Source organism: Delphinus delphis, chromosome 4 (genome assembly GCF_949987515.2).
Source record: "Delphinus delphis chromosome 4, mDelDel1.2, whole genome shotgun sequence".
Lineage (NCBI taxonomy): Eukaryota > Metazoa > Chordata > Mammalia > Artiodactyla > Delphinidae > Delphinus > Delphinus delphis.
Window position 1 is genome coordinate 131,896,903 of NC_082686.1, and position 14,987 is coordinate 131,911,889.

Here is a 14,987-nt window from a genome sequence, read left to right on the forward strand (position 1 = left end):
CAGTTCAATTAATGTTATATATGCAAAATAAGATTTAAATTTATTAGCCTAGCCTTCCCTCTAATGTGTATCCAAGCATTCTGAAAAGGAAGCTGGCATCTTTATTAGTTCTCTAAATAGAATCCATTTGCAAGTAGGGTGGGAGAGTGGCTGCCTGCAGCACTCATTAATGTGTTTAATTCTCCCTTCAGGAGTATGAAACAATATTAAAGTTCTAGATCAGTCCAACACTAATTTGTGTTAACTATGCAAATCAGTCATCTCTAAACTAGCAGAAAAATCTTTTAAATAATCTACATCATTAAGAAAACCAAGGAGAAATTTCTGCCTGAACTGAGTGTTAAGAAAGAACTTTTCTCCTGAATAATGGGTTATTTTTATCTTCTAGCTATTCTGAACTATGTAACTAGCCAGGTCTCCCTTTTCTTATTATTTGCTTGAAAGATCAGAAATAAATTTGCTGTTGATCTTGTGTAAGCTGTGTTTTATGTAACTTCAAACACTGTCCTGCTTTCTCATGAAAGGCAAGATATATATCAATACATACATACATGAATACCATCATTTTAACCATTTTGTGGGTGTTCAAGAAAATTCTGGATATATACACTGAAAATTTTTCTGTTCCAGTAAATAATAATAACACTAAAAATTTCAAACGGATTGGTACTTTACATATTACAAAGCACTTTCATATATATCTCAACAGAGCATCATAACTTCCCAGTGTAATGGATCCAATATTATATTTTTCCCATTTTATACATGATGAAACTGGCTCAGAGAAGTTAAGTGACTTGGCCAAGGTCACACAAGTGGCCCTGATTGACTCTTGAGTTATGTATTTTTCTTTCCAAATCCGAGACTATTTCCATTATAGAATGCTAGAAAGAGGCAGACATTAGGAGAAATCTCACGATATTGACTAGAACACCAAGATCAATGTCAACCTTATAAATTATGAAAATTATTTGAAGCTCAATAAATTTTCATCCATCCATAAGACTATTAAATGGTATTTGGTATAGTAGCACATATTTAGATTTCTATACCCAGAAAAACAATTTCCTTCAAATAAAGGTGAAATAAAGACATTTTTAGACCAAGAAAAACTGAGAGAATTCATGCCAGCAGGAAAGCACTAAAATCCTAAAAGAGAATTCTTCCAAAAGAAGAAAGATGATCCCAGACAGAAACAAGGAATGAAAGAAGGAATGAAGAGCACTGGAAAAAGTAATTTTCTGAATATGTTTAAATCAACATTAACTCTATAAAACTTAACTATCTTATGGGATTTAAAATTATGTGGAATAACATTTCATGACAAAAATAATGCAAAAGACAGAAGAGGGTAAATGGAGTTAAAGTATCATAAGGTCCTAATATTACTGGGAAAGTGGTAAAAGCAGTAATTTTTACTAGACTGTAATAAGTCAAGAATGCATGTTATAACTGCTAGGATTACCACCAAAAAAATAGTAAAATAATGTATAACTGAAAAGAATAAAACTAACAAGTTACTAGAGGGAAAAAATATCAAATAACAAAATTCAAATTAAAAAAAAGCAAGAGGGACTTCCCTGGGGGCGAGTGGTTAAGAATCCAACTGCCAGTGCAGGGGACATGTATTCGAGCCCTAGTCCAGGAAGATCCCACATGTCGCGGAGCAACTAATGCCTGTGCACCACAACTACTGAGCCTGTGCTCTAGAGCCTGTGAGCCACAACTACTGAGCCTGTGTACCACAGCTACTGAAGTCCATGTGCCTAGAGCCTGTGCTCTACAACAAGTGAAGCCACCGTAATGAGAAGCCTGCGCACCACAACAAAGAGTAGCCCCCGCTCGCCACAACTAGAGAAGGCCCGCGAGCAGTGATGAAGACCCAACGCAGCCAAAAATAAATAAATTTATTTTAAAAATAAAAAAAAATTTAAAAAGCAAGAAAGGGCAGAAAAAGGAACATAAAACAAGTGGTATGTGAAGACTAAAAAAGAAGACAAACTGTCATTAAGCATTTCAACATGATTGTATACATTAAAAAGGTCAAAAGACACTACAAGCTATTAGAATTCACAATTGAATTTAGCAAGTTGTTGGATACAAAGGTCGTTTCTATAAGCCTGCAGTAAACACATTTTAAAAACAAAATTAAAAATGTCATTAACATCACAAAATGTCAAATATGTAGGAATAAATCAAACGTAAGTTGTGCAAGACCCTACACTGTAACCTCAGTACACTGCCGAGAGAAACTAAAGATCTAAAAAAAAGAAAAAAAAATAGGGAGGGATAGATCCACACTCTTGGATTGGAAGGTTCAATCTATGAAGATGTCCATTTTTCCAAGAATGACCTAGTGCAATATTGATTCAAATCCTAGCACACTTTTTTGTGGGAGTTGACAAGCTGATTCTAAAGTTTACATGGAAATGCAAAGGGACAAGGGTAGCCAAGGCAACTGAAGAAGAACAAATTTGGAGGTCTTGTATTACCAAACAGCAAGATTTATTATGAAGTTTCATTTCTTATGAAAGTATGATATTGGCGAGGAAGAAAAAATAGACCAGTGGAACAAAATAGAAGGCTCAAAAACAGATCTGCATGTATTCAATCACTTGACTAATGCAAAGATGAACTGCACTGTGGTAGAGGAAAAGATGATCTTTTTAATAAATTATGCTAGGCCAATTGAATAACCATATGGAAAATATTGTATATTGACTCCTGTCTCACATCATACACATGCACAAAAATCAATTATAGGTGGATCTAACTGAAAGATAAAATCATAAAATTTTTAAGAGAAAACAGGTACATGTCTTCCTGATCTTGGCATAAGCAAAGATTTTTTAAATAAAATGCAAAAAGCACTAACAATAAAGTTAGGGACTGATAAGATGGACTTCATTAAAATTATAAACTTCTGTTCACAAAAAAACACCATTTGGAAAGTAAAAATGAAGATACAGAGTGGGAAAAGATATTTGCAATTCAAATATCCATCTAAGACTGGTATCCAAAAAATTCCATAAATCAAACAATCAATCTTCTACAAATCAATAAGAAAAAGGAGAGAATCCAAGAGAAAAATGGCCAAAAGATTTGAAGAGACACTAAATGGCCCCAAGTCATGAGATGTTTAACATTATTAGTCATTAGAGAAATGGAAATTAAAACCACAGTGCACAGTCATCAGAATGGCTAAAATGAAAAAGGCAATTATCAAGTCAGTACCTGTTAGGTTTTGAAAAAGTTTTCTTGAAAAGAAGAAAGGGTAGGGCTATACACTAATATAATCATCAGATTGAATCAAATACTTTTACCTGTGTGGGTATGTGTAAAATATTTGTGTGCTGTGAACTGCCCCAATATACTTATTTCCCCAGAGAAGAGTCTAATTCTAACTTCAAGAAGTTTTCTTATACTGACACAATATAGAGCTACAAAGGACTATCAAGATTTGCTAATTCCAAATTCTCACTGTATTGATGAGAAACCAAAGTTCAGAGAGAGGGAAGGACTTTGCCTGGAAAGGTGCCATGTTAGATCAGCTTGTTTGATACTGGTACTAGTTCTCATTCAATATTTCTTAAAAATGTTTTCTAAAAAATTTATATTGACTACCCCCTGCTATATAATCTATTGTATAGGTAATAATTTGAACACTGAAAAAAAAATACATTAAATTCATAGGTCCAAGAGGTAGAGGCTATCCAGGCACCCACACATACTCTTCTGAGCCTTGTGGGCTCTTAGTCTTCTTCAGGACTTAAGCTGAAGCAGAACAAAGCCAGACAATCTCTCCTGGCTCTGACAGGTCTGAACAGTTAGATGGGAGCAATGATCCCTGACCCAGGACACTTTGAGCTGTCTTGGGAGCAGACTTTTATATTGTTTCCACCCATAATACAAATGGCAACAATAACAACGATAATAATAATGAAAATGACAGCTGAAATTTTAATGATGGTGTTTATTATAAGCCAGGCACCCTGTTCTATGTTCCTTACATACTCAAACTAATTTAATCATCCTCACAACAGTCCTAATGAAGTATGAACTATTATTATCATTCCCATTTTCCAGATGAGAAAACCCTAAAACTGGGTAAATTGTTCAAGGTTCCATACTGAGTGGGTGGTAGGGCTAGTACCGCAACACAGGCTGTCTGGCTCTAGAGACAGAAACTCTATGCTATCCTGACTCTCAGTGCTGTACCAATCAGAGCATTTCAGGTCCTTAAGGATGTCCTTCAGTAGGAAATCTTGGCTAGCCCTGAGAGAAGCCTTTCAGTCAGAGGTTGACTTCCCTGATTTCAGGTCCCATCTGGAACCATAATCCACCATCAAAGATCTCTGGGGCTTTAGACAAGCCATGCAGTGTATCAGACCCCGGCAAATATAGAAAACACAGACAACTAGATGTTCTGGGGCAGAAGGAAAGGAAGGCAGGCAAGTTTGGCCTTTGCTTTTCTGTTGCTTGGCAGGGAAAGAGGGTTAGTGGTCTATTAAGCACAGTGAGTTGATCACAAAGTCAAACCCTAGTTTTATGGAGACATAATTCTACCTGAGTCATACTTGATGAATGTATTGAGGATTATAAAAAGATGTGGAATTATCTGGCTAGACAGACTACAGAACAATTAGATCTAGAGAACAACTCAGTAATCAATTTTGATGCAAAACTATTCTTTTTTGGAAATCCTCTCAGCTACACTGAAGGCACACTGCTTTCCATTTACCTATTTTATTTTGATCTACTGATATTTGCGGGGCTGGAGCACATGGAAAAGACTTCATTTATTACCCAGTAACTTGTGGAAAGGGACCTGCTATGGTCCCAGTGCACATGCCTGGCATGGGAGCCGGTAACTGAAATATGAGACAATCTGGTTGTAGAAACTACCATGACACTTGGAGCAAAAGATTTTTTGATTATGCTGTACCAGTTTTACAATATTTTCTATGTATACTTTTTATTCTAATAACTATATGTCTGTGTATCTGTATGTCTATGTTTTAATTTTCTCCAGTTTCTAACCAGGCATTTCTACATGGGAATAATTACATTATCTCAAGCTCAACACTTCTATCCTTTTTGAAGACTTTTCTCTTATTTGACTCCCAGGTCTTAAATATGGCAATGCAAGAGCAGGGAAGGGTGGGGGGCCCGGAGACTAATTGAAAAACACAAGAGGTATATTTAACTTAGAAGTCTGTAATTTGCATTCCTTTCTTTTTCCAAAATAGAGCCAACTGTGAAGAAGTAAGCAAATAAATCCCTGAGGGGGTGAATGTGGCAGTGAAAGGGAAAGTTGGGATCAGGTGAGAGCGAAGCAAATTATACCTGAATTCCATGAACTTGCCATCTGTCCAAGTTCAACAGAACTGCCCAGTGGATTTCTGAAGCACAGATTGATAATAAATTGCAAATTTACTCCGACTTTGTCTTGTCTCAAGGTAATTAAATTTACCCTTTGAAACCTGCCCTGACTCTGCAAAGAGAAACCTACCACACAGTGGTGCATGACTCTGGTTAGGGAAATTTTATTGATCTTCTAGATAATATTTTTACTTGATGTAATCCTAACATATCCATCTAGAAAAGAGTATACATAATTCATGCAGGCGAATAAATAGAGTAATAGAAATTTAATACAAGAGTAGCAGGTTTTGCTTTAGTGTGTGTTACCCTAAATAAAAGTCTTTACCATGGTAATGTTGAATATCAACAAAAACTCAGTCTAGATATGATAAACAACACTGAGCTGCTTGAACAAATTTTAAGAAGCATATTATGTTAATAACTAATGTTTATTAAGGGCCCATCACATCCCAGAACCTCTATCAGTTCTTCCCAAGCTTTCATATGCATACAACAAATCTACCAAGGAATTTGTTAGAATGCTGATTCTGAGTATTTGGGGGGAAATGGTGGTTACACTGGAGCATAGTTTCTGTATCTTCCTTGAATCCCCATGTAAAACAGAACAGCTAGATAGAAAAACTATACTCCAGGGCCAACATTTTCAACAAAGTTAGGTGACAATGTGTCGCCTTGAAACTCAAGGTACAAGTACATGGAAACAAACCACAATTACCACATGACCTGCACAATATCAGCATCTGTGTGAGAAGAAGCAGAGAGAGTCAATGGAGTGATTGAAGGACCCACCAGTAGAAGACCCTCAAAACAGTCAACAGGTACTCACTGAAAAGCACAGGGGACAAATCTAAGAACAGCAGCTAAAACTCATAGGAGTTCTGCCCAATCCAAAAGCAGGGTGAATGCAAGAAAACCTTAGGGTAAGGCCTGAAGGGGCTGGAGCAGAATAGCTCAGGACTATCCAGTAGAACTTTCTGCAATGATGGAAATGTTCTGAATTTCTGACTACAATAACCACTAGCCACATGTGGCTATTGACCACTTAAAACATGGCTAATGTGTCTGAGGAATGGAATTTTTAAAAAAGTATTTAAAAGGAAAAGTGAATGCAGGTGCGCTCACCCCTTTTTACAAGAACACTGGAATCACAACTAACTGCTGAACAACCATTGATTAAAAAAATGCTGGAACCTACCATAAAAGACACCCAACACCCAAAGACAAAGAAACAGCCACAACAAGATGGTAGGAGGGGCACAATCGCAATAAAATCAAATCCCATACCCACCGGGTGGGTTACCCACAAACTGGAAAACAATTATACCCCAGCTCTCCCACTGGCATGAAAGTTCTGAGCCCTATGTCAGGCTTCCCAGCCTGTGGGTCCGGCAATGGGAGGAGAAGTCCCAGAGAATCTGGCTTTGAAGGCCCGTGAGATTTGACTGCAGCACTTCCACAGGACTGGGGAAAACAGAAACTCCACTCTTGGAGGGCACACACAAGGTCTTGTATGCACCAGGACCAAGGGAAAAAACAGTGACCCCATAAGAGACTTGGCCTACTTGCTCAGCAGACCTACCTGCTAGTATTAGATGGTCTCCTGCAGAGGCAAGGGGTGGCTGTAGCTCACAGCAGGGACAAATACATTGGCAGCAGCAGTTCTGGGAAGTATCCATTGGTGTGAGCCCTCCTGGAGGCTGCCATTAGCCCCAAAAAACAGCCTGTAGGCTCCAGTGCTGGGACACCTCAGGCCAAACAAGAAACAGGGAGGGAACACAGCCCCACCCATAAGCAGACAGGGGATTAAAGTTTTATTGCGCACAGCCCTGCCCACCAGGGACAAGACCCAGCTCTACCCACCACAAGTCCCTCCCATCAGAAAGCTTGCATAAGCCTCTTGGATAGCCTCATCCACCAGAGGGCAGACAGCAGAAGCAAGAAGAACTACAATCCTGCAACCTGTGGAACAGAAACCACAATCACAGAAAGTTAGAAAGAATCAAATGGCAGAAGAATATGTCCCAGATGAAGGAACAAGCTAAAACCCCAGAAAAACAACTAAATGAAGTGGAGATAGGCAACCTTCCAGAAAAAGAATTCAGAATAATGATAGTGAAGATGATCCAGGATCTTGGGAAAAGAATGGAAGCAAGGATTGAGAAGGTGTAAGGAATGTTTAACAAAGACCTAGAAAACTAAAGAACAAACAAACAGAGATGAACAATACAATAACTGAAATTAAAAATACACTAGAAGGAATCAATAGTAGAATAACTGAAGCAGAGGAATGAATAAGGGACCTGGAAGACAGAATGGTGGAAATCACTGCCATGGAACAGAATAAAGAAAAAAGAATGAAAAGAAATGAAGACAGTCTAAGAGATTTCTGGGACAACATTAAATGCACCAACATTTGCATTATAGGCATCCCAGAAGAAGAGAGAGAGAATGGACCTGAGAAAATATGTGAAGAGATAATAGCTGAAAACTTCCCTAACATGGGAAAGGAAACAGTCAATCAAGTCCAGGAGTGCAGAGAGTCCCAGGCAGCATAAACCCAAGGAGGAACACACCAAGACACATAGTAATCAAATTGACAAAAATAAAAGACAAGGAAAAAATATTAAAAGCAACAAGAGAAAAATGGCAAGTAACATACAAGGGAACTCCCATAAGGTTATCAGCTGATTTCTCAGCAGAAATTCTGCAGGCCAGAAGGGAGTGGCATGTTATACTTAAAGTGATGAAAGGGAAGTCTCTACCCAGCAAGGCTCTCATTCAGATTTGACAGAAAAATCAAAAGCTTTACAGACAAGCAAAAGCTAAGAGAATTCAGCACCACCAAACAATGTCTAATGTCTAAAGGAAGTTCTCTAGGCAGGGAAAGAGACCAGCAACTTAAAACAACCTTGCACATATATAGACTGTTATATCGAAACCTCATGGGAACAGCAAACCCCAAAACTACAATAGATACAGACATAAAAAAGAAAAAGCAACCCGAAAACCATACTAAAGATGGTCTTCAAACCACAAGAGAAGAGAACAAAAGAGAAAGGGAAGAAAAAAGACTTACAAAACCAAACCCAAAACAATTAAAAAAATGGCAATAGGAACATACATATCAATAATTACCTTAAATGTATATGGATTAAATACTCCAACCAAAAGACATAGACTGGCTGAATGGATACAAAAACAAGACCCATATATATGATACCTACAAGAGACCAACGTCAGACCTAGAGACACACACAGACTGAAAGTGAAGGGATGGAGGAAGGTATTCCATGCAAATGGAAATCAAAGGAAAGCTGGAGTAGCACTACTCATATCAGACAAAATAGACTTTAAAATAAAGACTGTTACAAGAGACAAGGAAGGACACTACATAATAAGCAAGGGATCAATCCAAGAAGAAGATATAACAATTGTAAATATATATGTACCCAACATAGGAACACCTCAATATATAAGACAAATACTAACAGCCACAAAGGGAGAAATCAACAGTAACACAGTAATAGTAGGGGACTTTAACACCACACTTTCATCAATGGACAGATCATCCAGAGAGAAAATCAATAAGGAAACACAGAACTTAAATGACACATTAGATCAGATGAACTTAATTGATATTTATACAGCAATCCATCCAAAAGCAGCAGAATACACATTCTTCTCATTTGCACATGGAACAATCTCCATATTGACCACATGCTGGACCAAAAAGCAAGCCTCAGTAAATTTAAGAAAATTGAAATCATATCAAGCATCTTTTCTGACCACAATGCCATGAGATTAGAAATAAACTACAAGGAAAAAAACTGTAAAAAAAAAAAAAAGAAAACACAAACACGTGGAGGCTAAACAATATGCTACTAAACAACAAATGGATCATTGAAGAAACCAAAGAGGAAATCAAAAAATACCTAGAGACAAATGAAAATGAAAGCACAATGATTCAAAACCTGTGGGATGCAGCAAAAGCAGTTCTAAGAGGGAAGTTTATAGAAATACAATATTACCTCAGGAAATAAGAAAATGTCAAATAAACGACCTAACTTTACACCTAAAGCAACTAGAGAAAGAAGAACAAACAAAACCCAAAGTTAGCAGAAGGAAAGAAATCATAAAGGTCAGAGCAGAAATAAGTGAAAAAGAGACAAAACAATAGCAAAGATCAATGAAACTAAAAGCTGGTTCTCTGAAGAGATAAACAAAGTTGATAAAGCTTTAGCCAGACACATCAAGAAAAATGGGAGAGAGCTTAAATCAGCAAAATTAGAAATGAAAAAGGAGGTGTTACAACTGACACCATAGAAATACAAAGGATCATAAGAGACTACTAAAAGCAACTGTATGCCAATAAAAGGGACAACCTGGAAGAAATGGACAAATTCTTACAAAGGTACAATCTCCCAAGGCTGAACTAGGAAGAAATAGAAAATATGAACAGATCAATCACAAGCACTGAAACTGTGATTTAAAAACTCCCAACAAACAAAAGGCCAGGACCTGATGGCTTCATAGGCAAATTCTATCAAACATTTAGACAAGAGTAAACATCTGTCCTTCTGAAACTGTTCCAAAAAATTACAGAGGAAGGAAAACTCCCAAACTCATTCTGTGAGGCCACCAACACATTTGGTATTCTATGAGGATACCAAAACCAGACAAAGATACTACAAAAAAAGAAAATTAGAGACCAATATCACTGATGAATAGAGATGAAAAAATCCTCAGCAAAATACTAGCAATCCAAATCAACAATATATTAAAAGGATCATACACCATGATCAAGTGGGATTTATCCCAGAGATGCAAGGATTTTTTGATACCTGCAAATCAATCACTGTGATACACCACACCAACAAACTGAAAAATAAAAACCATATGATCATCTCAATAGATGCAGAAAAAGCTTTTGACAAAATTCAACACCGATTTATGATAAAAATTCTCCAGAAAGTAGGTATAAAGGAAACCTACCTCAACATAATAAAGGCCATATATGACAAACCTACAGCTAACATCATACTCAATGGTGAAAAGCTGAAAGAATTTCTTCTAAGATCAGGAACGAACAAGGATGTCCAGTCTCACCACTTTTATTTAACATAGTTTTGGAAGTCCTAGCTATGGCAAACAGAGAAGAAAAAGAAATAAAAGGAATACAAATTGGAAAAGAAGAAGTAAAACTGTCACTGTTTGCAGATGACATGATACTACACATAGAAAATCCTAAAGACACTACCAGAAAACTACTAGAACTCATCAATGAATTTGGTCAAGTTGCAGGTTACAAAATTAATACACAGAAGTCTGTTGCATTTCTATACACTAACAATGAAAGATCAGAAAGAGAAATTCAAGAAACAATCCCATTTACCATCGCATCAAAAAGAATAAAATACCTAAGAATAAACCTACCTAAGGAGACAAAAGCCTGTAATCCAAAAACTATAAGACGCTGATGAAAGAAATTGAAGACAACACAAACAGATGGAAAGATATACCATGTTCTTGGATTGGAAGAATCAATATTGTCAAAATGACTATACTACCCAAGGAAATCTACAGATTCAATGCAATTCCTATCAAATTACGAATGATATTTTTCACAGAACAAAATATCTTAAAATTTGTGTAGAGGGGCTTCCCTGGTGGTGCAGTGGTTGAGAGTCCGCCTGCCGATGTAGGGCACATGGGTTCATGCCCCGGTCCGGGAAGATCCCACATGCCATGGAGCAGCTGGGCCCGTGAGCAATGGCCGCTGAGCCTGCGCATCCTGAGCCTGTGCTCTGCAACGGGAGAGGCCACAACAGAGAGAGACCCGCGTACCGCAAAAAAATAAATAAATAAAATAAAATTTGTATAGGGACACAAAAGACCCCGAATAGCCAAAACAATCCTGAGAAATAAAAATGGAGCTGAAGGAATCAGGCTCCCTGGCTTCAGACTGTACTACCAAGCTACAGTCATCAAAATAGTATGGTACTGGCCCAAAAATAGAAATACAGATCAGTGGAACAGGATAGAAAGCCCAGAAATAAACCCATGTTCCTACGGTCAACTAATCTACGACAAAGGAGGCAAGAGTAAACAATGATGGAAAGACAGTCTCTTCAATAAATGGTGCTGGGAAAACTGGACAGGTACATGTAAAAAAATGAAATTAGAACATTCATTAGCACCATACAAAAAATAAGTTCAAAATGGATTAAAGACCTAAATGTCAGACCAGATACTATAAAACTCTTAGAGGAAAACATAGGCAGAACACTCTGACATAAATTGCAGCAATATCTTTTTTGACCCACCTCCCAGAGTAATGGAAATAAAAACAAAAATAAACAAATTGGACCTAATTATACTTAAAAGTTTTGCACAGCAAAGGAAACCATAAATGAAATGAAAAGAAGAGAAAATATTTGCAAATGATGTGACCAACAAGGGCTTAGTCTCCAAAATTTACAAACAGCTCATGTGGCTTAATATCCTCAAATCAAACAACCCAATCAAAATATGGGCAGAAGACCTGAATAGATATTTCTCCAAAGAAGACACACAGATGGCCAAGAGGCAAATGAAAAGATGTTCAACATCACTAATTATTAGAAAAATGTAAATCAAAACTACAGTGAGATATCACCTCACACCAGTCAAAATGGCTATCATCAAAAAATCCACAAACGGTAAATGCTGGAGAGGGTGTGGAGAGAAGAGAACCCTCCTACACTGTTAGCGGGAATATAAATTGGTACAGCCACTATGGAGAACACTATGGGGGTCCCTTAAAAAACTAAAAATAGAGCTACCATATGATCCTGCAATCCCACTCCTGGGCATATAGCCAGAGAAAAACATGGTTCGAAAGGATACATGCACCCCAATGTTCATTGCTGCACTGCTTACAATAGTCAGGACATGGAAGCAACCTAAATGTCCATCTACAGAGGAATGGATAAAGAAGATGTGGTACATACATACAATGGAATATTACTCAGCCATTAAAAAGAGTGAAATAATGCCTTTTGCAGCAACATGGATGGACCTAGAGACTGTCATACTGAGTGAAGTAAGTCAGACAGAGAAATATTGTATGTTACTGCTCATATGTGGAATCTTAAAAAAAGATACAAATGAACTTATTTACAAAACAGAAACAGACTCACAGACTTACAGAATGAACTCATGTTTCCCAGGGGAGAAGGTGGGGGGAGAGATAGTTAAAGAGTTTGGCATTGATTTGTACACACTGCTATATTTAAATGGATAACCAACAAGAACCTACCGTATAGCACTCTGCTGAATATTATGTAACAAGCTAAATAGGAAAATAATTTGAAAAAAAATAGATACATGTATATGTATAACTGAATCACTTTGCTGTATACCTGAAACTAACACATTGTTAATCGGCTATACTCCAATTTAAAATTAAAAGTTTAAAAAAATCCAAACTGAAAAAAAAAAAAAAGTGAATGCAATCCTTCTGCTATATCATCCCAACATTCTACCATGTTTTGGGGGAGAGTCATAAAATTCTAGAAACAAAGTTTGGGTGAATTTCAGATCCTGCTCATATCAGCTCTTTCTAATTACTTTCTTCCCCAATTGAGCTTTACAACGTCTGAAGGAAGGTCAGCTCTTCTCCCTTCCCCATGGTGGTCCCATGCCCTCCACACCCTAAGCATCTGGCCACAGAAGAACTGAGGACAAGACCAACAGCAGGGGGAGAGAGAAGGCAAGGAAGATCACAAGGGGGCAGAGGGTAAATAAAAGGGAAAGATTTTTTGCGTCTTTAGCTATCCTTGGGGACATGGTCATAGACTCCATACAAACCATAAAGTCTGGAAAATAAACATGGACAGTGTTCAAAGCTGGGTCGAGAAGCGGGTTGGCAACAATGATGAAAGCATCTTTCCACCACCAACTGTTACTAACTCAGCCCCCCACCGAACAGAGGCTGGATGTGGCAACAGCATGTGTTGCTCATGTGGCATAAGAGACTTCACACTTTGGAATCTAAAAAAAAAGGTACAAATGAACTTATTTACAAAGAAACAGAGTTTCAGATATAGAAAACAAATTTATGGTTACCAGAGGGTAAGTGGGGGGAGGGATAAATTGGGAGATTGGGATTGACATATACACACTACTATATATAAAATAGATAATAAGAACCTGCTGTATAGCACAGGGAACTCTACTTAATACTCTGTAATGGCCTATATGGAAAAAATAATCTAAAAAAGAGTATATATATATATATATAGCTGATTCACTTTGCTGTACACTTGAAACTAACACAACATTGTAAATCAACTATAGTCCAATAAAATTTTTTTTTTAAGATACTTTACACTTTGAGTGAACAGCTTTCATCATCTTTGATAGTCTCCGCAGGCTCTTTTAAGATGGACAGAGCCTCAGAAGTAGCAGAATACCCCAGATTAACAGAAGGCCTGCCTTTCTCCCATTTTTCTCCACCAGACTTCTCCCCATTCCCATCTGTTTTCTGTCACAGAGTTTGGTATCACTATAAGACAATCTCTCCTGGTAGATTGCCTACTCTTTGCAAATACCCCTTCCCCTTCCTTCTCCTGGTGGGTGGGCTTCCTTCCTTGTTGATATTGGGGTTGGCCACATGACCTCCCCAGTCTCTGGTGTGAGATATGAAGGGGAAGCTTCACATGCAGGTGCAGATATAGCACAGCCCCTGCTCTCTGTCTTAGCACTAGGCAGGCTCATTCCAGACCAGGACACAGCCTGAGTCCTGGACCTGGGGCACTGGAGCAGGAGCAGAGCAGACTTGCAACCTGGAATAGAGGCTCAGGTAACCTGCAGTCCTCATGTAACGTGAAAATGAAATACATTTTATAAGTACCTGAGATTTTTGGAGCTCTTTGTTATTTCAGCAAAGCTGACTTATATACCATCCCCTTGTTTAACAGCTATCAGCAGCTTCTCATCCCACAGAAGGTAAAGTCCAAGCTCCTTTGCATGGCTCCATGGGTCATTCACCACGTGAACACTGACTGCCTCCTTAGCCTCGTGTATTTATTGCCACACCTGCTCTGCCACCCACCCACACACACACACACCCACACACACACACACACACGCACACACACACACACTTCGTCCTCAGCTAGTTGGAGGACACCGAGCATTACTATACTTCCATGTCATTACAGTGCTCCCAGGGGCTTTCAGGAGTCAAAGAAGGTCCAGGTCACTTGCAACTACTTTCAAATTCTCAGTATATTTTCTAAAATGAAAAAATACCAAAACAGAGTTTCAAAAATTATGATATATTATGAAAATTTTACATTTACTAGATTAACACCTTTAACATATATAAACTCATTTGGATATAACTGCAAACACATACATTTGAGGCCCATTGTGAGGGAGAAGGCTGAGGGGAAATGGCTCTTTGGGCCAGCCTTTTTCCCTGCACAGTCCACCCCTCCCCCAACAGTGAGCATCCCCTACCTTCAGTCATGGGCACTGGATCTTTCTTCCTGAAAGGCATTTTGTCAAACTTTTCTCCATCCTTCCCCATCCTAAGCAGCATTATCCACACTCTGAGA

At 38.0% G+C, this 14,987-nt stretch overlaps 1 protein-coding gene across 1 annotated transcript in view; it reads right to left on the reverse strand.

Annotated features, from left to right (window-relative positions):
* NEK11 (NIMA related kinase 11) overlaps positions 1 to 14,987 on the reverse strand; it is a 143,037-nt gene that overhangs the window by 48,377 nt on the left and 79,673 nt on the right.